The sequence below is a fragment of the Chelonoidis abingdonii genome, chromosome 10 (genome assembly GCF_003597395.2).
Source record: "Chelonoidis abingdonii isolate Lonesome George chromosome 10, CheloAbing_2.0, whole genome shotgun sequence".
Classification (NCBI taxonomy): Eukaryota; Metazoa; Chordata; order Testudines; family Testudinidae; genus Chelonoidis; species Chelonoidis abingdonii.
Window position 1 is genome coordinate 51,579,370 of NC_133778.1, and position 27,764 is coordinate 51,607,133.

Here is a 27,764-nt window from a genome sequence, read left to right on the forward strand (position 1 = left end):
CTGGCAGACGTAGGACTGCATTGCTACACAGCAGCAGCAGCTCCTTGCCTTTTGGCAGCAGACGGTGCATTATGACTGGTAGCCATCATCATCATATTCCTGGGTGTTCTTTTAACCAACCTTAGTGAGATCAGTCATGGGCGCCTGCGCAGACTTCTTCTGCCGAGCACCCAAGAGATGTCACTGGCTAGCAGTCATAATGCTGCATCTTCTGCCAAGCACCCAGGAGCTGACAATGGCTAGAAGTCAAACTGCACTGTCTGCTGCCACCCTAAAGATGTAGAAGATAAATGGAGTGTATCAAAACAAGAAATAAACCAGATTTGTTTTGTATTCATTTGCTTCCTCCTGCCCTCTGTGAAATCAACGGCCTGTTAAACCCAGGGTTTTGAGTTCGATCCTTGAGGGGGCATTCTGTGTGTGACAATTGTTTGTGTTTCTCCTTGATGCAAAGGCACCCCCTTTGTGGACTGTAATTTCCTGTAAGCCATGTCGTCAGTTGCTCCTCCCTCCATCAGAGCAGACAATCTTTTCGCGCCTTTTTTCAACCCAGACGCCATAGCACTGGGATCATGGAGCCCGCTGAGATCACTGTGGCAATTACGAGCACTGTAAACACCATGCGCAGTATCCTGGAGTATATGCAGAATCAGAACTTGCCAAAGCAAAACCAGGCGAGGAGGCGACAGCAGCGCGCTGACGAGACTGATGACGACATAGACATGGACATAGACTTCTCGCAAAGTACGGGCCCTGGCAACGCGCACATCATGGTGTTAATGGGGCAGGTTCATGCTGTGGAACGCTGATTCTGGGCACGGGAAACAAGCACAGACTGATGGGACCGCATGATGTTGTGGATCTAGGACGATTCCCAGTGGCTGCGAAACTTTCACATGCATAAGGGCACTTTCATGGAACTTTGTGACTTGTTTTCTCCTGCCCTAAAGTATCAGAATACCAAGATGAGAGCAGCCCTCACAGTTGAGAAGCAAGTGGCAATAACCCTGTGGAAGTTTGCAACACCAGACAGCTACCGGTCAGTCGGGCATCAATTTGGAGTGGGCAAATCTTCTGTGGGGGCTGCTGTGATCCAAGTAGCCCACACAACAAAAGATCTGCTGATATCAAGGGTAGTGACTCTGGGAAATGTGCAGGTCATAGTCGATGGCTTTGCTGCAATGGGATTCCCTAACTGTGGTGGGGCGATAGACGGAACCCATATCCCTATCTTGACACCAGAGGACCAAGTCAGTGAGTACATAAACCGAAAGGGGTACTTTTCAATGCTGCTACAAGCACTGGTGGATCACAAGGGATGTTTCACCAACATCAAAGTGGGATGGCCAGGAAAGATACATGATGCTCGCATCTTCAGGAACTCTGGTCTGTTTCAAAAGCTGCAGGAAGGGACTTCCTTCCCAGACTAGAAAATAACCACTGGGGATGTTGAAATGCCTATAGTTATCCTTCGGACCCAGCCTACCCCTTAATGCCATGGCTCATGAAGCCATACACAGGCAGCCTGGACAGTTGTCAGCAATTGTTCAACTATAGGCTGAGAAAGTGCAGAATGGTGGTAGAATGTGCATTTGGACGTTTTAAAACATGCTGGCACAGTTTACTGACTCGGATAGACTTTAGCGAAACCAATATTCCCATTGTTATTACTGCTTGTTGTGCACTCCACAATATCTGTGAGAGTAAGGGGGAAATGTTTATGGCGGGGTGGGAGGTTGAGTCAAATCGCCTGGTTGCTGATTACAGGCAGCCAGACACCAGGGCGATTAGAAGAGCACAGCAGGATGTGCTGTGCATCAGAGAAGCTTTGAAAATCAGTTTCATGACTGGCCAGGCTACGGTGTGAAAATTCTGTTTGTTTCGCCTTGATGAACATCCTCCACCTTGGTTCACTCTACTTCCCTGTAAGCTAAACACCCTGCCCTCCCCCACTTCAATCACCGCCTGCAGAGGCAATAAAGTCATTGTTGCTTCACATTCATGCATTCTTTATTAATTCATCACACAAATAGGGGGCTAACTGCTAAGGTAGCCTGGGAGGGATGGGGGTGGAGGGAAGTGCAGGGTAGGGTGGGGAAGGAGGGAAGGACAAGGCCAAACCGCACTTTAAAACTTAAACTTAAAAACTTTAAAACTTATTGAAGGCCAGCCTTCTGTCGCTTGGGCAATCCTCTGGGGTGGAGAGGCTGGGTGGCCGGAGCCCCTCACCGCATTCTTGGGCTTCTGGGTGAGGAGACTATGGAACCTGGGGAGGAGGACGGTTGGTTACACAGTGGCTGTAGCGGCGATCTGTGCTCCTGCTGCCTTTCCTGCAGCTCAACCATACACTGGATCATATCAGTTTGATGCTCCAGCAGTCAGAGCATCGACTCTTGCCTTCTGTCAGCAAGCTGATGCCACCTATCCTCTTCAACCCTCCACCTCGCCTCGCATTCCTGTTGTGCTTTCCTACACTCTGACATCCTCTGCCTCCACACATTCTGGTGTGCTCTGTCCGTCTGGGAGGACACCAATAGCTCTGAAAACATTTCATCCCAAGTGTGTTTTTTTTGCCTTCTAATATTCGCTATCCTCTGTGAAGGAGAAACATTTGCAGCTACTGGGGGAAAAGGGAGACTGATGGTGAAAAAGACACATTTTAGAGAATAATAGGATCACTCTTTCCAGTTAAACCTTGCTGTTCACATTACACAGCACATGTGCTTTCATTACAAGGTAGCATTTTGCCTCTTATATTGAGGGCCTGCCCGTGTGGTGTGAGAGATCACTCACGCAGTGCCAGGCAACAGAAATTGGCTTGCAGGGAGCTATGGTAAGCCACAGTCTTTTGGCTTCTTCAACCTTCATAACATGTGGGAATGGTTTCAAACAGCAGCGCCCTCATTTCCCATACCAAGTGGCCAATGGGTTGGCCATTTAAAATGAGTGTGCAATTTAAAAGAAGGGGCTGTGGTTTGCAGATTAGTGTGCAGCACAGCCCCAAATAACACCCCCCTACATGCTATTCTCTGGGATGATCACTTGACCCCTTCCCCCACCGCGTGGCTAACAGCGGGGAACATTTCTGTTCAGCCACAGCCAAACAGTAGAGCAGGAACAGGCACCTCTAAATGTCCCCTTAATAAAAGCATTCTATTTCAACCAGGTGACCATGAATGACATCACTTTTCCTGAGGATAACACTAGAGAGAGATAAAGAACGGATGTTGTCTGAATGCCAGCAAACACTGGGATTTGCGTTCTATCCCCATACACGTTAACAGACTTTTGCAGTAGCTGTACTGGTCGCAAATGCCACGGCAGATTAATCATTAAACATGCTTGCTTTTAAACGATGTGTCATATTTACAAAGGTACACTCACCAGAGGTCCCTTCTCCGCCTACAGGGTCTATGAGCATGCCTTGAGTTGGTTCGGCGGGTACTGGCTCCAAGTCCAGGGTGAGAAACATATCTTGGCTGTTGGGGAAACTGGTTTCTCCACTTCCTTGCTCTGAGCTATCTTCCTCATCCCCAAAACCTGCTTCCTTGTTGCGTGATTCTCCCTTGACGGAGTCAAAGCACAGGGTTGGGGTAGTGATGGCTGCACCCCTTAGCATGGCATGCAGCTTAGCATAGAAGCGGCATGTCTGCAGCTCTGCCCTGGACCTCCGTCTCTGGTTTTGTAGTAGGCTTGCCTTAGCTCCTTAATTTTCACATGGCACTGCTGTGCGTCCCAGTTATGGCCTCTGTCCTTCATGTCCTTTGTGACTTTTTCTAATGTTTTGGCATTTCATTTACTGCAACTGAGTTCAGCTAGCAAGGATCCATCTCCCCATATGGCGAGCAGATCCCGTACATTCCATTCGGTCCATGCGGAGCTCTTTTGTGATCCTGGGACTCCATCATGGTTACCAAATGAAATTCAAAAGTTCACAGGTCTTTTCCTGTCTACCTGGCCAGTGCATCTGAGTTGAGAGCACTGTCCAGAGCGGTCACAATGGCGCACTCTGGGATAGCTCGCAGAGGCCAATACTGTCAAATTTCATCCACACTACCCCAAATTCGACCCAACAAAGCCAATTTCAGCGCTAATCCCCTCCTCAGAGGTGGAGTAAAGAAATTGATTTAAAGAGTCCTTTAAGTTGAAAAAAAGGGCTTCGTCGTGTGGACGGGTCCAGGCTTAAATCGAGCTAACGCTGCTAAATTCGACCTCAAAGCGTAGCGTAGGCCAGGGCTAGGAATCAGGTAATTAACCTTACATCAGTCTCTATGTAGTATTTGAGATAATAGATGACAAAATATTAAATATTTTGTAATCAGTTTGTTTTAGTAATTGTTCTAACTACAAATACTATTTCTTTTTATGTTCCCTGATCTTTTTTCTATGCATCATACCCTCCAATGCCCAGAACATGCAGTATTTCAGATAAGGGTACTGGTGAATCCTTGAAAGAAAAATTTCACATAGCTTTAACCTGCAAGTTTGAGTTTCAACCTTAATTATTTTAAAATAAGTTAGGTTTTAACTTATTTTGTATTTAGAATAATGATTCCACAATCCACATGACATACTGTTAAATGTTATTGTATTTAACTAAATTAATTATTGCAATCAGTATCATCACTCTATTAAGTAGACGCTGTACCAACACAGAATAAAAGGCATTTGTTATAAATGTATTCCCATTTTGATTCAGCGTTAAGAGAATACATAATGTTTCACCTACACATTTACCTGAAAGACTCTCATTGGAACATCTGGGTACTATGGGCACAGATCCTTAGGATTAGACTTCATATTCCTCATCAAACTCTGTATTAATTCCTATGGCTCAAAGAAAACATCCTTACGGACTAATTACATTTCATGTATATCATTTTCCCATCTTAGTTAACTAGCCTACTCTTGTCCCTCCAAATACAAACTTTTATGCAGAGCACTGACTTATTTTAAGTATCATTATTGATAGGTAAATTTTCCACCTGTGAATTGGAAGCATACTGCTTATTGTAACTTGCTTACATTTTTTTTAAATCAATTGAATAAAACATTCTCTCTGTCAAACTGTACAAAAATTAAGCTCATTTAAATTCTTTCAGGAAAATGGATCCAGAGCACAATACACTAAAATGGAACAATAACCTGAACTATTGAAAAATAATTTACAGTCAATAAATTATATCATAAAAATACTACAGACGAACTTCCTTGAATCTATATGTACAGCAGTGAGTAAGCAGGCAGAGAGGTTACTGTGTTTACCATTACAATCATTTATTTAGGAGGCTAATACAACTGTAAGTTCAGGGTAAATGCTCTAATCATACTGCATGCTCCTTTATCTGTGGTGCTACTTGCCCCAATTAAAGGCCTATCAGATATATTATGAAATTTTTTCAGTTTTTGCTAAGGAAAAAGTTGAAAGGTAATCTGAGAATGTTTGACCCAGTTGATATCAAAATCACTCAGACATGAGTACCTATTTGTGTTCAGGAATTCAGTAAAAATATACCATCAGTCCTGCCTTCCTCAGAAATACTGGCCCATTACTTTTTTCCCCATGCTCCTTTAGCCCAGTACTCTCACATCAGGCACAAAAAACTGTTCTACCTAAAGACTCTGTTCTATACCAGACAACACTTGCTTTCAGCATAGTTGTCTAGAGGTAGACTCAACCCCTTCATAAAGGACTTTATACTCTAAATTAGACAGTACAGTTCTAATTGTAATGCACTGGATAAAAAAAAATCAAGCATAGAGGTTTATGACTCTGCTGCTGCTTCAATGTAAAGAGAGCTAATTCTTTAGCTTGAATGGTACAGGTTTATGCTTGTACATACAAAGATCCTCACTCATCAAAAAGTACTCAAACAAGGGCAGTATTTGATACATTAAGTGACTATCTGTAATCACTAGGACACATTTATGCTGCATTCGTTAGGGGGCACAATGTGTGGCACTTTATTGTAAAGTGTGTTTGGGCCTGAGCATGGTATGTGGGAGATATTTTGTTTGGGTCCAGAGAATGCAAGACCCTATCTGCATAAGCTCTAAAAAGGTCAGAACTTGATTCAATAAGTTTATCTTTCCAGAAAGCAAGATTCATCCTCAAAGATACATTAATGCTTCTGGGGGCCTGGATTCCTCCAGGTGTTGCAATAGATATCTTCCCAATAGTCTAATTTAGAGAATTAGACTTTCAGGAAGTGCCTGATGAGAGAAGACAAATATGTGGAGGAATGAATAGAACCTGCACATTGCACTGTCTTGGCTCTGTCTCTTTTTATATTGGAACATTGAATGTGGTGACCAGATAGCAAGTGTGAAAAATCGGGACGGGGGGGGGGGGGTAATAGAAGCCCATATAAAAAAAAGCCTCAAATATAAGGACTGTCTCTATTAAAAAAAAACAAAAAAACAAAAAAAACCGGGACATCTGGTCACCGTACCTGCATGTACGTGAAATCAGAAACTAAGAACATTATAAACCCACTACACTCAAAAGAAAAAAAGAGAAACCAATCATTTCAGCATTACAGATTCCTCCGATGAGTTTACAATCTAATTATTATTAGATGATATAGACTTTATGGGAGTATAACAGAATACTGAGTAAACAAGCAGGTTATGGTATTCATGTTTAATTTTGCTACATCAAATAAACATGACAAAAAGGATGTTACAATAAATAGAGTATGAACGTGGGCATTATAGTATGATTTCATACAGGAACTTAGAAAACTCTCTTAATGAAGTGTTTAATGAGAATAGACATTATGTGTGAAGGAACAACTAGAGTCTGAATGTTGCACTGTCTTGGCTTGCTCTCCTTTTTGGTTGAGATACTGAGCATTACCTTTCATAATGACAATGAATAGTCAGAGAGAGAGAGAGAGCGACAGTGCGAGAGAATGTGTAGCCTGGTGGTTAGGACACTCTCAAGTCCCTGCTCCAGTGACTAATTATTTCCATATAAAAAAAAGCCTCAAATATAAGGACTGTCTGTATAAAACAGCTTCAACAGGAGAAACAGAGAGACATACCAGAACCCCCCACGAGCTAGGGACTCATCTGCAATACGGAGACCCAAATTCCAATGCCAGCTCCACACCAGGCTGGGGGAGGAATTGAACCCATGTTTCCCACATCCCAGATGAATCCCCTGACTACTGAGCTAAAAATTATGAGAGGTGCTACTCTCCTTCCACCCCACTGCCATCTGAGTCCCAAAAAAAATGTTTTTATGGACCAAAACTATTTAGCAAGTTCCTGTGAAATTTCTGAATTGTTTCAGGTCAGCCAAAACTGCATTTTTATTTTTATTTTATTTTTTGGCTAAAAAAAAAAAAAGCTATCATCCAAAAATACTTGCCCAGCTTTACATCATAGCCTTTCACCTGTAGGTCATGAGTCTGGATCCTGCCTAGCTCAGTGGGGTTTAAAAATTAGTTCCATCTAACTTCTGCGTGGTAGCCCTATATGACAGGAGTTTGGCCAGTTTTAGTTCCACCTGCTATGTCACAAACTCACCTCATGCTTTGCTTAGACTGTCTGTCTGTAAGCTCTTTAAGGCTGGGACTTTGCTGAACACAAGCAGACAGTTAAAGAAAGCCATTGTGCTGCCCACTCTGAAGTGCCAGCAGTGTAAATCTTGCACAGCAGTGTAAATCTTGCACAGCAGCATGTCTGCTGTTAATCAAGTAACCCATAGCTGCATCTCTCATTCAGTGTGCCACAGACCGCTCAAATTGGCCTGATCAGCCACTCACGTATTCACAGAAACCAAACCAATCATTAATGTCATGGTCATCTTTGAACTTAAAGGACGAACAGCAGCAACAGCACAACAGGGTCCTGACCTTATCTGAGCCCTCCTGAAGCAAGGTCAAAATCACCTTACTTACTATAAATTTGAGACATACATTGTCACACACACACGAAGAAGCGAGGAGGAATTCAAAAATCAAGAGGCGACACCAAAAAAGATAAGGATTGGTATCAGGGGGGGTTCCATGGCTTTTTGGGCCAGTCTCATGATTTGTTTGCAGTCTGACTCATGATTTTTGAAATGCTGTTGTAGATAATACTGCATTACTCTTCTGATGTTGAAAGCCTCTGAAGTGGGAATTAAAGGGAGGAAATAAATGAAATTAATATGGCTCTTTGATACAAGTAGAATCAGAGAGGAGGTTCAGAGCATAATGGGCAACACAGAAGCAGATGCAAAGGTGAGAAAGGATAAAGGCCCATAAGAACAAGACAGAAAGAGGAGAAATTGAGAGCAGAGGTCTGCAGGAGTTTTAACTTGATGAAGAAGGAAAGAAGATACCGTAGCAGAATGCAAAGAGGACAGCGTGACAAAATCAGATTAACAAGAAAGGAAGACTTTCAGACTTAGTTGCAGCATTTTTTTCTGATGCTGGGAGAGAACGAGGTGAGAGGAAGCTAGGGCTACAAAGGAGGTGGTTGAAGTTAGAGCTGAGTCAAATTGTCTCTTATCCCTCACCTTCTCTCTTCCTCACCACCCCTCCAAAAGGATGTTTGAGAACTTATTTGCTATTTCACGTGATAGTAATTGGTGACTGTTTAACAAAACTGAATGCACTCTGAGCATTTTAAAAAGAGAGTGTGGCAGCATTTGCACTGGTTCAGTCAGCCTTCATATAGGACAAAATTACTATATCTTCAAATATATTTTTATTTCTCCAAATTATCATGTTTAAATGTACCCTATATGTCCAGTTTTAAGAAGCCTCAAAATCATCTAGAAAGTGTTCTCAGATTCTAGACACCATCCCACTCTAAGTATAGTGCTATTTAAAAAAATCATAAAAGTCAGTCATAACAAAACTGTCACAGAATCCTGCCATGCTAACTCAAAGCGGCCATCTTGAAGTCACTCCCAGAATAATCTAAGGTTTTATTTTCTTTGGTTTTGTTATATATTATTTTTAACACAACATGAAATTTTAACAGTTAGCAGGAATACTGCCCTCAGAAAGAATGGGTCACCGGTAGCAGCTGTGCAAACGCAGCTTCTTGGGATCCACAGAATTGTTCTTCCATTTGATAGCCTCAGAACTTTTTCAAAGGATAAGAATAATTGTTTACCAAGCTCTGTAATTTTTTTTGTTTTTACATTAGACAAGCTATGACTTTGTTTTTAAAGGCTAAATTAAAAAAAACTGGTGGGATTTTTGATTTTGGGATGTGTGACAAAAGATTTAAATAACTATTAAAACTCTACTAAGATAAATTTAGTAATAAATTATACTTTGTATTTGTACCGTCATTATCTATCCTCAAATGTAATCAAGATTAACATTTGGAATACATACCCAGTAAGACAAGATTTAGTAATTCTTTTTAATTCTTACTTGGAAAAATTGGTCCTCAGACTAAATTTCTAAAGCACAGATTCATTGAACAAAACAAACAAGCAAACAAAAATCACTAACACTGCTTAATTATATTGGAAATTCTATGCATGTATGCACCATAAAATTTTTCATTCTTATTAACCCTGTCAGCACCATGACTCTGGTAATGGAATTTTCAGGACAGTTTTCTCTTATTAATCAGTCATTTTTTCTATTATTTATCCTTTGTATTAGACCCTTTGTAGTAAAACATTAAAAGAGGTCAATAACAGAAACACCTGTTTCTGGAATAGAATATGCTGTTAACAGATGTTGGGAAAGGTTGGATTCCATACATTATCCTAGTGACCATGTTATTCAAAAGATTAAATAATTTAAAAGATCTTCCTACTGTGATAAGATTCACTTTGAAACAGACAGCTCATGGAAATAATTGATCATGTGCTTTAAGTCCCAATAACTTTCTTATGTGGAGGCAAGTTTTCCTGTGGTATTTGTCAGCCGAGTAACATTGTAGAGGGTCTGGAATAGACATTTGTAGTTGGTTTACAGCTCCTTACAGGAACTCAGCCAGGGAAAAGTGAGAGGGCTCCACAAGCCAAGACTTGCTCACAATCTGACAGAGGGATGAGGAAGAGGGAACTAAAGTGGTCAAAGGGTTAGTGAGATACCCAGAGTATTATGGGTTGGAGCCATGCACCCCTCCCTTTCTCCTGATTAAGTAGTGTGAGTTTTCCCTCTTTTGGTTTGCTCTACAGTTAAATAAAGCAGCATGTTCCTAGCTGGCAGTATGGTAAGTGAGTTTCTTGTGCAGTGAGTGATCTCTTTACCAAGTCTTGGCTAGGCAAGAAAACTGTTACCTAATAACTCCAGAAACTGAGGTCAAGAGGACTGATACTATCACTGACTACAGATAAGAGAGTCCCACCTACCAGCTGATGGGTTGTGTTTTAGAACATAATTTGCTATGCACTTATATGCAGTATATAAAATATATTCTCTCTAAAATGTTTTAAATCCTTCTACAGTAACTCCTCATTTAACGTTGTAGTTATGTTCCTGAAAAATGTGACTTTAGGCGAAACGATGTTAAGCTATCCAATTTCCCCATAAGAATTAATGTAAATGGGGGGGGGTTAGGTTCCAGGGAAATTCTTTTCACCAGACAAAAAACTATACTACACACACACACACACACAGAGTATACATTTTAAACAAACAATTTAATACTGTTCACAGCTATGATGATTGTGAAACTTGGTTGAGGTGGTGAAGTTAGAGGGTGGAAGAGGGTGAGATATTTCCCAGGAAATGCCTTGCTGCTAAATCAGTGGTTCTCAAACTTTCTTACTGGTGATCCCTTTCATATAGCAAGCCTCTGAGTGCAACTCCCCCCATATAAATTAAAAATACTTTTAATATATTTAACACCATTATAAACACTGGAAGCAAAGCAAGATTTGGGGTGGAGGCTGACAATTCGCGACACCCCCCATGTAATAACCTTGTGACCCCGTTTCAGAACACTAGGGATAAATGATGAACTAGCACTTGGCTGAGCCCTCAAGGGTTAACACGTTGTTAATGTTGCCTCTATAAGGCAGCAGGAATGGAGGGGAGGGGAGACAGTATAGCAGACAGAGACAGAGACACATATTGTGTGCAGGGGAGAGAGAGAGCGATAGATGCACTCTGCCCCTTTAAATAACCTGACCCACTCTTAAGTGCATTGTCTTTTTAAGTGGATCAGGAAGTTGAGACAGCAGCTACTGTCCCAGGCTCTCGCTGTCTCTCTCCGTGTCCCCACCCTGCTCTATATGGAGAAGAAGGGGTAAGTGGGGTATAGGAGCAGGGGGGAAGGGGACACCCTGACATTAGCCCTCCCTTTCCTCGGCCCCCCCCCACCCCCACACAGCAAGCAGGAGGCTCGGAGAGCAGCTCCAAGACAGAGAGCAGGAGCAGAACATGGCAGTGCGGGGAGGGACAGCTGCAATTGCTAGCCTGCTAGCAGCTGCTGCACAGGGAGCTTAGGGGAGCAGGGAGCTGATGGGGGACTGTTGGTCCACCCTCATTACAAGCCCCCATCAGCTAGCTGCAATGGGCTGTTCTTCCTGCAAGCAGTGGACAAAGCAGGCGGCTGCCAAACAGCCGTTAAAAGGGAGCATTGCACAACTTTAAACGAGCACGTTCCCTAATTGATCAGCAACATAACAACGAAACAATGTTAACCAGGGCAACTTTAAGTGAGGAGTTACTGTACAACTATAAGCTCTTAACAATACCAGGAAGGAAATCACACACCTGTCTTTTGTAGGATTTACATAGAGCTGCAGTTTATTTTTTATCAGAGGGGTAGCTGTGTTAGTCTGGATCTGTAAAAGCGGCAAAGGGTCCTGTGGCATCTTATAGACTAACAGACGTATTGGAGCATGAGCTTCTGTGAGTGAATACCCACTTCATCGGATGCATGAGTTTATTTTTTGTTGCCTTCCTCCATTTTTGGTTAGCTAGCTATGGAACTGCATCCACATAGCAAAAACCACCATCACTTTTGTTGGGACTCTTAGCCCAGGGGTCACTTAACAAGCATGGAAAGCCACTCTTCTCTTATTTTTGTGCCTCAACCTTCTCTGGAAGGAGTTCCATCACAAGAGGGCTGAGGTGAGGGCTGAGGTGTAGCTTGAAGAGTAAAGCATGGCAACCATTTTGGTGGGTAAGGAGGACCGTAAAATTACTAATTTTACTTTAAAAATTAAAAAAAACATTATACATATGTAGTCCGACTTAACGAGCACATGGTGATTGACTAGGGATATCTAAAAAGCAAGGAATTGCTTGCCAACTATTTTCAAGTCTGATGGGTTTATTATATGTATTCTCTGTAAACAGACGGTGAGCCTCCCCATATTTTATTAAGGATGCAACCAATGGAGGTTATGTGGCGGACTTGTTATCACTCCCCACAGTTCTGGCCAGTTGCAAAAGAGAACAGGCATCAGAAGTGAAAAATCCTCTCTTATCTCTGCTCTTGCCTGCTCTCCTTCCAATCCCCAAAGCCCCGACCTGTTCCTGCTATGAGACAGTGCATCTAGGGAGAGAACTAATACTCCTGGGGGAATTCTGCACTACTGCACATGTGCATAATTAATGAGACGTATATTTTTAATTTTTGTGCAGAAAACAGCTTCTGCCAAAATGTTGCTGGAGTTTGGCCTTTTTCCTATTAGAGGGGGCTGTGGCAACAGAACACAGCAGCAGGTCCTGGCCAGTTAAGGAAGAGAGAGAGCCTGCCTTCTTCGCAGTGCCTGTCAGGCCAGGCCATGAAACAGGGGCTATAGGGAGACAGACAGTGTGGGGTGGTCAGACAGGGGTCCATAAGGGTGAGTGGGGGAGGACAGACTAAGGCAGGTGCCAAACAGGAGCGGAGACATAGGGCCACAGGAGAGAGGGCCACATGGTGATGGGGCATGGGGTGCAGAGCTACATAAGGACAGAGGGTGGTTGAGTGGGGGCACAGACACGGGAAAAAAGGACGGCATACAGGAACACATAGGGACAGGGGGTGGCTGAGTGGGGCACAGAGACAGGAAAGGGGGACAGACACACATGGGGACAGGGACACATAGGGATGGGGAGTGGCTGGGTAGGAACACAGACACACATGGGGTTGGGGGAGGGGCTACAGAGACACGTAGGGACAGGGGTGCAAGGACACATGGGAGTGAAGGAACACATGGGGACAGGGACAGATGTCCCTGACTGAATGATAGAGGCTAGGAGTCAGCCAGGGTCTGAATGGGGGAAGCTCCCTAACATTCCATCCCCGCCCCCCATCCCATCCTAAAAAAACCTGTTCCATACTTTTCCCACCCATACCCAGCACCCTCCAAGTTCACACCCAGGCTCCTTCCTAGCAATTTCCTTCCCTCTCCCTCAGCTCCTCCGTTACCCCTGACTCCCCCAAGCCTTTGCACTGCTTCTGCGGGGTGTGAGAAATATGGTTCTGTATTGTAGTTTAAAGGAATTATTACTCAGAGTTCTGTATTAATATGCTGAGTAAGGAATCTATTGTCAAAAAACATTTCCTAAATCTTTTTTGTTGTGCATATGTATTATTACAGACATACTTGCTGACAGGTATTTTGAAATAAATGACCAAAAATAATTGAAACTGATATGAATATATTGTGTTATTCTGACAAATAAAATATGTAGAATTTTGCAGAATTTTAAAATATTGTATGCTGAATTTTTAATTTTTTGTTGCAGAACTTAATATTTTGGCACAGAATTTCCCCAGGAGTAAACTAAGTATGTGTGAGCATGAATAAAATATAGGAGAAAGTCTGAATATAAATGAGATGGTGTAGGGGGAGACCCACTGAGGTGCATATGTGAATGATTACCAACAGCAGAAAAAGTAATGTGATACAGCAGGGCCAGAGGGCAGCAAAAGAGTGATAGATGGGAAGTATATAAGCCCCAGGATGATCAGAGCCTTATTCCCTGTGGATTGAGAAGAGTTTACTACAGGTTAATTAGAGCACTTGGAGTCAATTAAGGCCCTGCCAGAGACCTGATTAAAACCCCAGCTTCAGTCAAATGGGAGGAGGGAAGGAGAGCTGACTGTAGTTGGAGGAGTACTGTTGTTGACCAGAGGATCAGAGTACCAGGGAAAAGGAAACCCTGCTCAAGCAGGACAGAGGGACTCCCCAGGCACAGAGGACTAAGAGAAACCCTACCCAAGGAGACAGAAGGTAAGAAGCCCAAGAAGCTGAAGGGGCAGAACAGGAGGTAGCTAAGGGGAAAGAATCACAACTCCAAGCACTTAGCTGCTGTCCATTGGGCCCATGGGCTGGGTCAGAATAGACGGCGGGTGGGCCAGGGTCCTTCCCCACTCCCCCTTCCTCCCCCACCAGGGCACTAGTGGAGCTGCCCAAGGATTGAGGCAAGAGGCGGCACCCTGACCCCATCACAAAAAGGAAAAGCGCAGACCCACAGTAAGAAAAAATTAGGATAGTCTCCATATTTCTAAATCTAATTTTCTTAATAAACAATACTCTACTGCTGTGTCCATCTGTTTTTTTTTTTTTTAAGACTGTAGTTGCCCCTATATATTACTTTTTTATAAAAGTGGCTCTTCCCAAGCCTTAAGATTGCTATCATCAAAGTATCATTTTCTGAAGGTGGATGTTGAGGGCACCTATTATTGAGTCTCCTAATGATGAAGAAACTGATGAAGTGAAAAGATGTGCATGTTTCTATGACAAAAAGAGGAGAACATTCCAAGGCTAATCATGCTCATTCTTGATAGAGCCAGCTTGCTGTTTTAAACTGAATATATTTTGTTGCGAGACTCAGATTTACAAAGAGTTTACAAAGAGAGGACAAAAAATCCTCTTAAGTTAGCAATGTGAAATATTTTAAACAGCTTTGCTGGTTTCATCAAAGTTTGTGTCTCTCTCTTGGTCCCTCAGAAGGGTGATGATAGAGCTTGAGAGTGTCACATCACAGCTTGAAAATGAGTCCTGACATACTAGAAATTCACAACACACTTACACAAATAGAAAAAAGGATGAAAAAAGCTTGAACATACTTCAAGAAGGAACAGTAAGACAAATGCCAGTTAAAAGGGGAAAAAAACTACAGTATAATTAAAAAGCAAAATTGTGCATTAGCTTAAGAGTGAGGATATTTCAAAGAATAACTAAGAATTATGAGAAATCAGAGTCATAAAAATTAACCTGGAAAGTGAAGAGGGACAGCAAATGCAGTGTCAGCAGAAACTAGTGAAACAAAAGTAGAAAGATATTGTAGAAAGATGGTAGTCACTGAACTACTAATATAAAATGAATCTGAAAATCTCAACAACAAAACAGCTAGGAAAATAGGGCTCCATATAGTAGGTATTTTCTGGGCAAGTATAGTTAATTACTGCTCCAACTTATATTTCTAAAACTTAGCAAAACATCTATTTTCAGCAGCACATGAAAATTAGAGACAGACTGCATCAAAAGAATATATAAATGTTTATTCTTTTTAAAAGTTTATGAAGATGTGACACCTTCATAATGTTTCAACAAATACATATGTACATATCAAAAAATGTACAATGTTCACAAACATAAGGTAATTTAACTGATGTGCTAGCACTACCATTATGGCAATGCATAATGTAGAGTCTAAAGATTAACAAGCTGCTAAAGAAATAAAAATGGGCCAGCACGTAAAAATGAAGTAACAGGTAGAATAATGTGTATAAAAAGATTAAAGCAAAATGTCAATTTCTGATTGAAAGAGTAGACCTGGGGCCTGCACTTCCATTTTGCACAAGGAGAACACCCACTCATATTGGTGATGTCAATAGGTATTTTGCCAGAGCATGTACTAGTTCAAGCACTTGATGTTTAGAATTTTTTTTCCAGTGATGAAATTGCAAAGATTAATACAGCTGTGTTTTGAGAGATTTTGGAGCACTAACTGAGAAAGGTAAGGAGGAAAAATGGAAAATCAAAGGTTAAAAGGATAGATTGAAAAGGGGCTTAAATGCTGTTTCGAATTATAATATGTAGTTTAATGCTTCACATTTCTGGAGAGCCTTTCATCCAAAGCACTTCAGACATTAACTAATTAAGCCTCACAGGGTACATCTACACTACAGTAGTATTCCGATTTTACATAAACTGGTTTTGTAAAACAGATTGTATAAAGTAGAGTGCACATGGCCACACTAAGCACATAAATTCAGTGTGTGCGTCCATGGTCCGAGACTAGCGTCGATTTCCAGAGCGTTGCACTGTGGGTAGCTATTCCGTAGCTATCCCATAGTTCCTGCAGTCTCCCCCGCCCCTTGGAATTCTGGGTTTAGATCCCAGTGCCTGATGGGGCAAAAATCATTGTCACGGGCGGTTCTGGTAAATGTTCGTCACTCATTCCCTTCCTGGGAAACAACGGCAGACAATCATGGATTTAATTGCTTTTCCTGTTCTGGATTGCCCTGCAGACGCCTATAGCACGGCCACCATGAGGGCCCTTCAGGCTTTTTTTTTTTTTTTTTTTTACCTGGTCACTGGTATGTCTCCTGATGCCAACTGTGACAGAGATGATACTGCAGCGTGCGGCTACACAGCAGTATTCACTTGCTTTGCATGATAGCAGAGATTGTTAATCTTAGGCAGTTGCTGTATGCCTGCTGCCATTGTAAATTGGCAATGAATGACGCGTTATCTGTTCGCTCTGTACCTGTGGGCTGCTATCACATGGGTGCCCGCTGGCTGAGGTCAGCCGAGGCCAAAGGCAGATATGGGGCAATGACTCTGAAGTCAATCCTCCTTTATGAAATTCTCAGAAAGGATTGAGAGTCAATCCGCTAGAGTAATGGGGCGTGTACTAGAGGAAACCAGTGTATCAGAGACCACAGGCTTCCATGTCAAGATCCCGGCAGAATGACAAGCTCATGCATTTATGGGGGTGCCCACCGTGTTGCTTCCCTCCTCCCAACCCTCCTGGGCTACCATGGCAGTGTCCGCCTCCCCCATCTTGTGTCATGAAGTTATAAAGACATGCAGGAATACGATAAACAGTGACTTGTTGCTGCGAGATAAATGAGGGGGAGCACGCCATCCACCGCTGCTAGTTGACAGTCTTCAGCTATTATTCTTAGTTATTGAGGATTGTCGGAGTTGGGGAGATGGAGCCCCAGCATTTTCTCCGATTCGCATGTGATTATAGTTCCCAAGCAGTATAAGATATCTCTTTACTCTTCAGGAAAGGGAGGGGGTCTGATGGATGCTCAGCTCCAGTCTATGATGATGGACGGTTTCCCTAGCCATCTGTGTACCTGCTCCTGGAATTGACCAGGATCCACTCTCTTTTTACACCCAGCGCCTCTCCGGTCCGCCCCATCTGCTACGGCAATGCCAGAGCACCTCACGGTGCTGATTGACTATAGGATACTGGCAGCGTCTCTGAGAAACTGCATACTCCATTTCTCCGCCTTATTCGTGAGGATGGGGAGTATGGAAGTGTATTACACTGTCTGTACTCACTTGCGAGGTACTTGTCTATTGCTGAATCTTTATCATCTATAGCTACGCATCATGTATTGTTATCATTTGTGTGTGACTTGTATGATTATGTAAGGTTCTAATGACTAAGCTATTCTTATCCTTTCTTATTGTGTGGGTTGTTGTATGTGTGATATATGTCTTGAGTCTCGTGAATTCTCTCTGAGTACTCTATGCGAGGATCTATTTGTGTATTTGTGACGTCAGTCATTGTGGCAGCTCGTAGTATCCTAAATTGTGTTATTTATTTATTGTGTTGCTGGAGATGTTACTTCGATTCTGTGGACTGTAGGGATAGCTGGAGGTCCTCATGTTGATCTTCCGCCTTTTCTTTTTTATATTTCTCTCCTTTGGTCCCCTTTCTCATTGTCTGGCTTATGGTCAGTTGTGTTCTTATTCCTGATTGTGTCTTTTCCGTTTTCTGGGCTATGTTACGGCAGCATTTCTTGTGTTATGTCTGTGTGAGATATTTTGTTTTTTCACAATGCTTGGTCATTTATTGTTTTCTGTTCAACGGAATGCGCCTGATGTTAGACAGATGTAGATGTGTCTTCTCCTTTTCTATTATATTCGCTAGATCTTCTATGATTCAGTATTTCTCTCTGTCTGGTCCATTGTGGTATTGGTTTCTTTTTTGGATTTTGGGACTTTGCATATTTCGCTCTACCTGTTTCTACTATTTGGCTTGATTCAGTATGCTCTTTCGATCGCTTGGGACTATAATCTAGGAATTATTTTGATATTTCAATATTTATGTTTTTTTGTCGTGTTGTGCTGGTTCTCACTCTGTTTTATTCTTTTGTGTCTAATTGCTTTGTTATTCATTTGGTTCAGACATTTTGCTTGTCATATTAGTGTGGTGCTTACGAGTTGGTGTCACTGTTGATTATTTCCTGCTGGTTAGGCCATATTATCTTATTCTTTTATTTTTGTGTTGTTCTCCACACTAACGCCTAATCCGATTATGGGTAATACCTCCACGATTTTTAGCGCTATCTCTTCAGTTTGGCTGCTGAGGAGTAAGATAACTGTATATTTAAAGAGCTTTTAGATCGATTATGCCTTGGGTCTCATAAGTGTGATATTGTGTGATCTATCTCTGTTAATCTGTTGTTAGGTGGACGTCTGGCTATATCGTGTTTATTATAAATTTTGTTAGTTGTTATGACGCTAGTGCACACTGTTCTGCTTGTATGTGCAATGGGGTTAAGTTGTTATATTCTAGTCTATATAGATGGTTGATAATCAATGGCATTAGATGCAGTTATTTTATAGTGGATTTTCCACTCTGTGCATCAGGGTAATGTCGGTGGATGTCAGATCGACCTATACTCTTGCTCTATAATTTCTTTCTTCTTGTACTTCTATGACTTCTATGTTGTTTTATATATTCCAACATGTACCTCTTGTTGGAATCTTGATATGTGGTTTCATTGTGCAAAAGCTTTGAACCCCAATAATTATATTCAGTTGTGTGATGATTAACTCATACTATTTATTAAGATAATATCTCTGAATATCCCAATTTCTTGTTTCGTGTGTAATGGGATTCTATCTGTTATTAGTCAGGTATCGAGGTAGCGGCGGATTTCTATTTTTTTGTTAGCTAGATCTCTATCCTGGAAAGTTGTTTCTTCTTAACCGTACTTTGGATAATTTCGTCCTAGAGATGGAGATCCACAATCTGCATGCTATATATTTGTTGTCTATATCAGTGTCTATATCATCTGTATCTCTGTTAGGTATTAGTTTTCTTTTCGCCGTATTCACCAATCCTTCAAATCTCTCCTGTCTGCAATTTTAGGTGGCCAGTAACTTATTGGCTTAGACTTGTGGCCATCCTCGCAGAGCTGTACGAAAAACTGTATATTTTTTCTTCCCCTCTCTCCTCTTAAAATCTTTTACATATATTTGAATAACTGTCTATGGTCCCGTCGTGGCTCTCCTTTCCAGACTATTACAAATCATTTTTCAATTCAATCCCCATTAGTCATGTTTCTTCGACTTTAATCTCAGTTTTTGTTATTTTGTCTTTCTTCCTTGGACTTTCCCTCCAAATTTGTTCATTGTCTTTCCTGAAATGTGGGAAGCCAGGAAACACTGGATCAATTTACTCCAGCTGAAGTCCCTTAATCAGCTGGGGCGTGTAGTGTGGAGGACGAGATTTATACTTCTCTGCACGCACGGTTTGGCTGCTACAAACGGCTGTTCTTTATTCATACCCAGGATTGGTTGTTGCTTTTTCTGGCCACACCCAGCGGTTCACGATACACTGTGTGGACGGCGTCGTATTCTAGCTTGTGGTACTAAGTTGCAGACACGACGCCGTAAGCGCCGCTACGGTTTCGGGACGAGTAACTGCCCCTTCCCTCAGATCTCATTTCCCATTTATATGCTGTTGGCAAGGATTTGCTCTTCCTAAAGGAGTACTTCACTTTGTCACTTATTATGAATTCTTCTCCTAATTTGACTTCAGATCTTTTATTTCCCTCTTCTCTTCAGTATCTGTGCAGGATATTTGAATTTTATCCTGTCCTCCAAAGCGCTTGCAGCCCTCCCAGCTTGGTAACTTCTGCAAACTTTAAGGTATGCTGTATGCATATCTAAATCATTGATAAAGATGTTGACAGAAACCGGACTAGAACTGATTCCTGTTATGAAGAGTTAAAGCTATCAACATCATGAGCAGTTTAAGACTGAACTACCCACATATGTAGCTTTTAGAAAATGAAAGACAAACAGCAGTGAAACAAAGGAGCTGCTTCTCAACAGAATTATGATTGTTCCAAGTAGCTGATAAACTATGTTAATATTTGTAAGAATGGTTTCCTTATAAGAATAATTGGTTCGATAGAAGAGCAACTACCACTACTGATGGAAACACCTAGGCAATATAATGATATTTGATCTGTTCAAAAAAATACTGTTTGTTCATAGTCATTCATAATGACAATGAATGGTCATTGAGCCATGAAAGAGTGAAGCTTACTCTAAGATAGTGGTTCTCAACCCACAGCCATGTGCTACTTGCAGCCCAATCAGCACAAATCTCCTGCCCTGTGACATCCTAAGGGCCATGCAGTACAGAAGACCATAAGAATGGCCATACTGGGTCAGACCAAAAGTCCATCTAGCCCAATTCCTGTCTTCGACAGTCGCCTATACCGGTGCTTCAGAGAGAATGAACAGAACAGGTAACTATCAAGTGATCCATCCCCCTTTGCTCATTGCCAACTTCTGGCAAACACAAGGTTAAGGACACCATTCCTACTCATCCTAGCTAATAGCCATTGATGGACCTGATTAGAAAGGAGTACGGTAAAAAGGAATCTGGAGGTCATAGTGATCACAAGCTAAATATGAGTCAACAGTGTAACACTGTTGCAAAAAAAGCAACATCATTCTGAGATGTATTAACAGAAGTGCTGTAAGTAAGTAATTTTCTGTCTACTCTGCAATGAATACAGTACATTACAATACACCAGTGGAGTATTGTGTCTAGTTCTGGATTCCACGTTTCAGGAAAGATTTGGACAAATTGGAGAAGTTCAGAGAAGAGCCACAAAAATGTATACACTTAAGAAGGACAGTTAGACAAATGCCAGTTAAAGGGGAAAAAAACTACAGTATAATTAAGAAGCAAATGTGCTTATTAGCTTTTAAGGTGAGGATATTTCAAAGAATAACTAGATATGAGAAACTTCACGAGTCATAAAGTTAACCCTGGAAAGTGAGAGGACAGCACAATGCGTGTCAGCAGAAACTAGTTGAACAAGTAGAAAGTATTGTAGAAGATGGTTAGTCACTGAATTATAAATTATTAAATGAATCTGAATTCAACAACCAAACATAGGAAAGATAGGCTCATATAGTAGGTATTTATCTGGGCAAGTTAGTATAATATACTGCTCAACTTATATTTCTAAACCTTAGCTAAACATCATTTTCCGCGCACATGCGAATTCAGGACAGACTGCATCAAAGAATGATATAATGTTTTTCTTTTTTAAAGTTTATGAGAATGTGACACTTCATAATGTTTGCACATACATATGTACTATCAAAAATGTCAATCGTTCACAAACATAGGTTAATTTGAATGATGTTGCACTACCATTTATGGCATGCTAATTGTAGGTTAAAGTTAACAAGTGCTACAAAATAAAACTGGCAGCACGTAAAATGAATAAAGCATAGACAGTAGATAAGTTGTTACTAAAAGATAAAGGCAAAATGTCAATTTTGATTTGAAAGGAGTAGACTGGGGCTGCACATTCCATTTTTTGCCACAGTAAACACCTATCTTTATTGGTGAGTTCAATAGGTTATTTTGCCAGGAGCCCTGTGTACTAGTTCAGCATTTGAGTTAGAATTTTTTCCGTGTATGAATTTGCATAGTTAATACAGCTGTTTTTGTAATGACGATTGAGCATAACTTGAGAAGGTTAAGGGATGGAATAATTATGAAATCTAATAGGTAGTAAAGGCATCAAAGTGATTAAAAGGGCTTAAAGATGCTGTAAGATTTCTGAATCTGATATTGTCGTAGGTATTTAAATATAGCTCAGTTTCTGGCATCGAAGCTCTTTTTCATGCATACAGATTCATCTCTCAGACAAAGATCTAACGTAGCCATACGATACAGGGTTTAGCACTTCTACAGTGACTATCTATCCGTACTCTTCATCCCTATCAAACTGGTTTTTCATCAAGATTGTATATAAGTAGAGTTGTCACATGTGCCCTAGCATTAAATTTCGTGTGTGCAAGATCGCTATGGTCGAGGAGTGTTCCAGTGTTCAGTCGATCGATCTCGATACTGATGTTGCTCTGTTTCGGCTGTGCTTCTCGACTATCTCATAGTGTGCGTGCGTCTCCCCGCGCCTTGTGTTCTGAGGTCCATAGTCGCAGTGCTGAGGGTTCAAATTTGTTGCCGGGATGGTTCTGTCTGGTAATGTGCGCTCATCGATTCCTTCCTCTGGGAACTAACGGCCAGCACATCTTTAATGCCTTTCCGGATTGCCCCTGGGCAGCACGCCCATGACCGCAACTGGAGCCCGTTCAGTCTTTTTTTTTCTTTTTTTTATTGTCACTTTATGTCTTACCTGATGCCACTGACAGAGATGATTACTGCAGCGCTACACGCAGTTAATTACTTGGCTTCTTGATCATAGCAGAAGTGACGTTATCAGTAGTTCTGTACTGCTGCTGCCATTGTAAATGCTATGAGGATGACGAGTTATCTAGTCGACTCGTGTACTGTCATGCTGCTTATCATGGGTGCCCTGGCTGAGGTCAGCCAGAGGCGCAAGGCAAATCGGGATACTCCCTGGGTTCAATCCCTCCTTATTGAAACTCTAAAAAACAGTCAATCCTGCCTAGATCATGGGGCCGTGTACTAGGAACCGTGTATCAGAGACCACAGCTGTCATGTCAGATCCGCCAGAAATGGACATAGCTGCGCCATTTATGTGGGGTTGCCCCACCTGTTGATCCCTCCTCCCACCTCCTGGGTACCATGTCGTTGTCCTCCCCCTTGTGTGCATGAGGTTATTAAGAGATGCAGGATATAAACATGCTTGGTAATCAGTGCTGAGGGGGGCGCTCGCTGACTTATGACAGTCCAGGCAGGACATTAAGCATTGTGGGGAGAGAGCCAGATTCCGCTGCTATGATGTCCAAGCAAAGAATCTTTTCTCTTTACACAGGAAGGGGGGGCTGATGGAGTCAGCCCCCAAGTTGCTATGATGAGGCGGTCCAGCCATTCTGTACATAACTACTGGAGACAGGAATCATTCCTTTTTTACCAGGCGCCCCGCCAGCCTCCTGAGGCAAGCACAGCGAGCACTCAGGCTGATAGACAAGGACGGCTAGCAGTCCTATGCACCATTCCACCGAGGAGGGAGCAGGGCGGATCATGCTTCTCACCTGCCAGCACGGCATCCTACTCCAGTAGCATTCAGCTGCCATAGTTGGTGACTTGAAAGAACGTCAAGAAAGATTGTTTTCCCTTTTCTTTCACGTGAGTGGGGGGCAGTATTGTCGGCTATACACCTGAACCATGCTGGGACAATGTGTTTGACTACAAGCATTGGGGAGCTCAGCCAGAATGTACAATATTTTTCTGAGCTGCTGTGGACTTGCTATGGATGGAGCTGGAGTTCACTCAGTACCCCTCCCTCCTCCATGGCATGCCATTGATTTCTTCTCTTTCCGTTACGCTTGTCACGCGCACATGTGTAGCCTGGAGATTTTTTTTCAAATGCTTTGGCTTTTGTCTTGTCTGTAACGGAGCTCTGATTAGAACAATTTGTTCCCATACTAGCATCAGATTCGTATCTCATCGGGTCATGTTGGAGCTCTTTTGGATTTGGGCACTGCATCGTCACCCTATGCTGATCAGGCTCCACGCTGGGCAAACAGGAAATCGAAATCCAAAGTTTGCGGGGCTTTTCCTGTTTACTGGCCCTGATCAGAGTTCAGACTGCTGGTCCAAAGACGGTCAGTGTGCACTGTGGGATACCGTCCCGGAGGCCATATATCGATCTTTGTGGCCACCTATACCCTATCCGATATGGTATAACGATTTTTAGCGTCTCCTCTCGTTGGAGGAGTACAGAAATGATTTAAAGAGCTCTATTATCGCATATAATAAGGGCCTCATAGTGTGATGGTGCACGTTAATCCGTTTAACGCTTGCCTAAATCCGGTTTAAAACGTTGTAGACCAGGCCACACTAGTCCTGTGAGGGGAGTATTATCATTGCATTTAACAAGATGGTGAAACAAGCATAGAGAGATTTAGTGGACTTGTCCAACAGTTCACAGAGGAACCAAGCTATGGAACAACCAGAACTACCGCCAAATCTCCTGATTCTTCTCCATGTTTTAATTTCCACACCAGACCCCTGGAACGAAGTGGTTCTGGAAAAGCTTTAACCCCAATTAATATCAGGAGATTAACATAAACATTAATGATATATGCACTTGAACTCAATTTCTTGTTTTCGTCGTACTATGATCTATTTAGAACATCAGATTATTTTTTGTTACTAGATATTCCCGACAGGTTTTCTACCTGCTCTTTTAAAATTCGCAGAGATGGAGATTCCACACCTCTCTATGGCAATTTATTTCAGTGCTTACTTGACAGTTAGGAAGTTTTTCAATGGCCAACCTAATCTCTCTGCTGCAACTTAGCCATCATTCTCTGTTCCTCCTCAGAGGTATAGAAAACAATTTTTCTTCCTCTCCTCCTTCTAACAATCTTTACATACTTGAAAATTGTTATGTCCCTCTGTCATTCTCTTTTCAGACTAACAAACTCATTTTTTCAATCATCCCTCATAGTATGTTTTCTAGACCTCTTAATCAGTTTGTTATCTTCTCTGACTCCCTTCCAATTGTTTATGTCTTTCCTGAAATGTGGAACCCCGAACTGGACCAATACTCCAGCTGAGCCTAATTCAGATGGGAGATAGAGTGGAAGAATTACTTCTCGTGTCTGTTTACAAACCTGCTAATCATCCCAGAGGATGTTTGCTTTTTTTTGCAACAGCGTTTAACTTTTGATCGTATTTAGCTTGTGGTTCCACTTATAACCCGTAGTCCCTTTCTGCAATATCTTCCTAAGCATTCAGTTTTCCCATTTTATATGTGTGCACGGATTGCTCCTTCCTAAAGGGTACTTACATTTGTCCTTAATTAAATTTCTCTATTTACTTCAGACTATTTCTCCAGTTTGCAGATCATTCTATTTTACTCTGTCCTCCAAAGCGCTTTGCAGCCCTCCCAGCCTTGGTAACTTCTGCCAACTTTAGGTTATGCTGTTATGCTATCTAATCATTGATAAGATGTTGACAGACCGACTCAGAACTGAATTCCTGTTATGAAGAGTTAAAGCTATCAACATCTGAGCAGTTAAGAACTGAACTACCCAATATGTAGCTTTTAGAAAATGAACAACAAAACGAGCAGTGAACAAAGAAGCATGCTTTTCTCACAGATATGATTTTCCAAAGTAGTGATTAACCACTATTTAATTACTTGTAAGAGATGGTTTCCTTATAAGATATTTGGTTCGATAGAAGAGACTACCCACTCTGATGGAAAGCACTAGGCCAAATAATGATATTTGTCTGTTCAAAAAATTCTGTTTTTGTCATAGTCATTATATGACAACTGATGTCATTGAGCCATGGAAAGAGTGAAGCTATACTCTAAGATAGTGTGTCTCACCACCAGCCCATGTGCTTGCACTTGCCAGCCCAATCAGCACAAATCTCCTGCCCATGTGACATCCTAAGGGCCATGCAGGTACAGAAGACCATAAGAATGGCCATACTGGGTCAGACCAAAAGTCCATCTAGCCCAATTCCTGTCTTCGACAGTCGCCTATACCAGGTGCTTCAGAGAGAATGAACGAACAGGTAACTATCAAGTGATCCATCCCCCTTTGCTCATTGCCAACTTCTGGCAAACACAAGGTTAAGGACACCATCCTACTCATCCTAGCTAATAGCCATTGATGGACCTGATTAGAAAGGAGTACGGTAAAAGGAATCTGGAGGTCATAGTGGATCACAGCTAAATATGAGTCAACAGTGTAACACTGTTGCAAAAAAAGCAACATCATTCTGAGATGTATTAACAGAAGTGCTGTAAGTAAGTAATTCTTCTGTTCTACTCTGCAATGAATACAGTACATATACAATACACCAGTGGAGTATTGTGTCTAGTTCTGGATTCCACGTTTCAGGAAAGATTTGGACAAATTGGAGAAGTTCAGAGAAGAGCAACAAAAATGATCCAAGGTCTAGAAATTACTTTTAAGGGAAGATTGAAAAAATTGGGTTTGTCTAATCAGGAGAAGAGAAAACTGAGGGGAAACATAACAATTTTCAAGTACATAGAAGATTGTTACAAGGAGGAGGGAGAAAAATTGTTGTTCTTAACCTCTGAGGATAGGACAAGAAGCAATGGGCTTAAGTTGCAGCAAGGGCCATTTAGGTTGGACATTTGGAAAAACTTCCTAACTGTCAGACTAATTAAGCACTGAAATAAATTACATAGGGAGGGTGTGGAATCTCCGTCATTGGCAATTTTTAAGAGCAGGTTAGACAAACCACAGTCAAAGATGGGCTACAATACTTAGTCCTGCCTTGAGTGCAGGGGACTGGACTAGATGACCTCTCAAGGTCCCTTCCAGTCCTACGATTCTATGGCCTGCACTGGATGAGTCATTGCCTGGTACGTCCCAGATGTAAAACTTAATAAAGTTGTGGACTAGTTAATAAACTTAATAAAGTTGTGGACACCTTTCTGGAGTCATGCCTTTCTTCCTGCGGTGTCAGAGACAAAAAACTATGTTTTTTGTGCTTGATGCAAAGTTTTCAGTGGTATAAGATCAGGGCGGCTCTAGGCACCAGCAAAGCAAGCACCTGCTTGGGGCAGCCCATTTTCAGGGGCAGCAGGGATCTAGCATGGGAGCTGTAGTTCCTTGGTTAGCTCCGTGCCTATAGAGCCAGCCCTGGAGCAGGGAAAGAACTGCATTTCCCAGCATTCCCTTGGCCACTACAAACTGGAAAAGAAGGAGGGGGACCTCATGCAGCAGCGTGCTGTGAGTGCTGTGAATGGTAGGGATACCATATTTTAACATGCAAAAAACAGGACACTCCATGGGGAGGGAAGCCCCATCTTGCCACCATCCACTCCCTCCGACTGCCCCCCACAGAAACCTCAACCCATCCAACCCCCCCCGCTCCCTGTCCCCTGATCACCCCCTCCCGGGACCCTTGCCCCTATCTAAGCCTCCCTTCTCCTTGTCCCCAACTGCCCCCTCCTGAGACACTGTTGGTGTCACTAAGGATAATCTTAAGTAACTTAGAAGGTAAAAGGCAATAAGAATATAAGGTCTCCCTGTTTCAGGCCTCTAGTGAACAAGAGTCCTTCCATGTTTAAAATCTAATCGACCTCAGAGGCTGGCAGAGGGGAAAGGCCAGGTGCAATGTCCCTTATCAGTTGCCATACAGCTCAAACTGGTCTAAAGCAGAAGTCGCGTTTGAGAGCACAGTGCCCTGATGGGGCATAAGAGAGGTCATGCCCCGTGTGGGTGGGTAAAGTCGGCCCTCAGCCCTCCTTGTGAAGGCAGCGACAACCTTGGCACCGTTTTTCGGCGGAAGCTGCCGATTGAGCAATACGTCCATAGCAGCAATCATGGACCCCTGAGGATCACAAACGGTATTCTGACGTTGTCAACACCTCGCCGTACTCCGTGCTGACTCTACCGTGAACAGATGAACGTTGCACAGCAGCGT

General features: G+C 42.3%; 1 protein-coding gene and 1 pseudogene across 2 annotated transcripts in view; both read right to left on the reverse strand.

Annotated features, from left to right (window-relative positions):
- The window catches only part of GALNT13 (polypeptide N-acetylgalactosaminyltransferase 13), a 379,070-nt gene that overhangs the window by 268,156 nt on the left and 83,150 nt on the right, over nucleotides 1-27,764 (reverse strand). The gene's annotated exons all lie outside the window — the stretch shown is intronic.
- Nucleotides 2,111-3,908, reverse strand: LOC142047358 (uncharacterized; annotated as a pseudogene).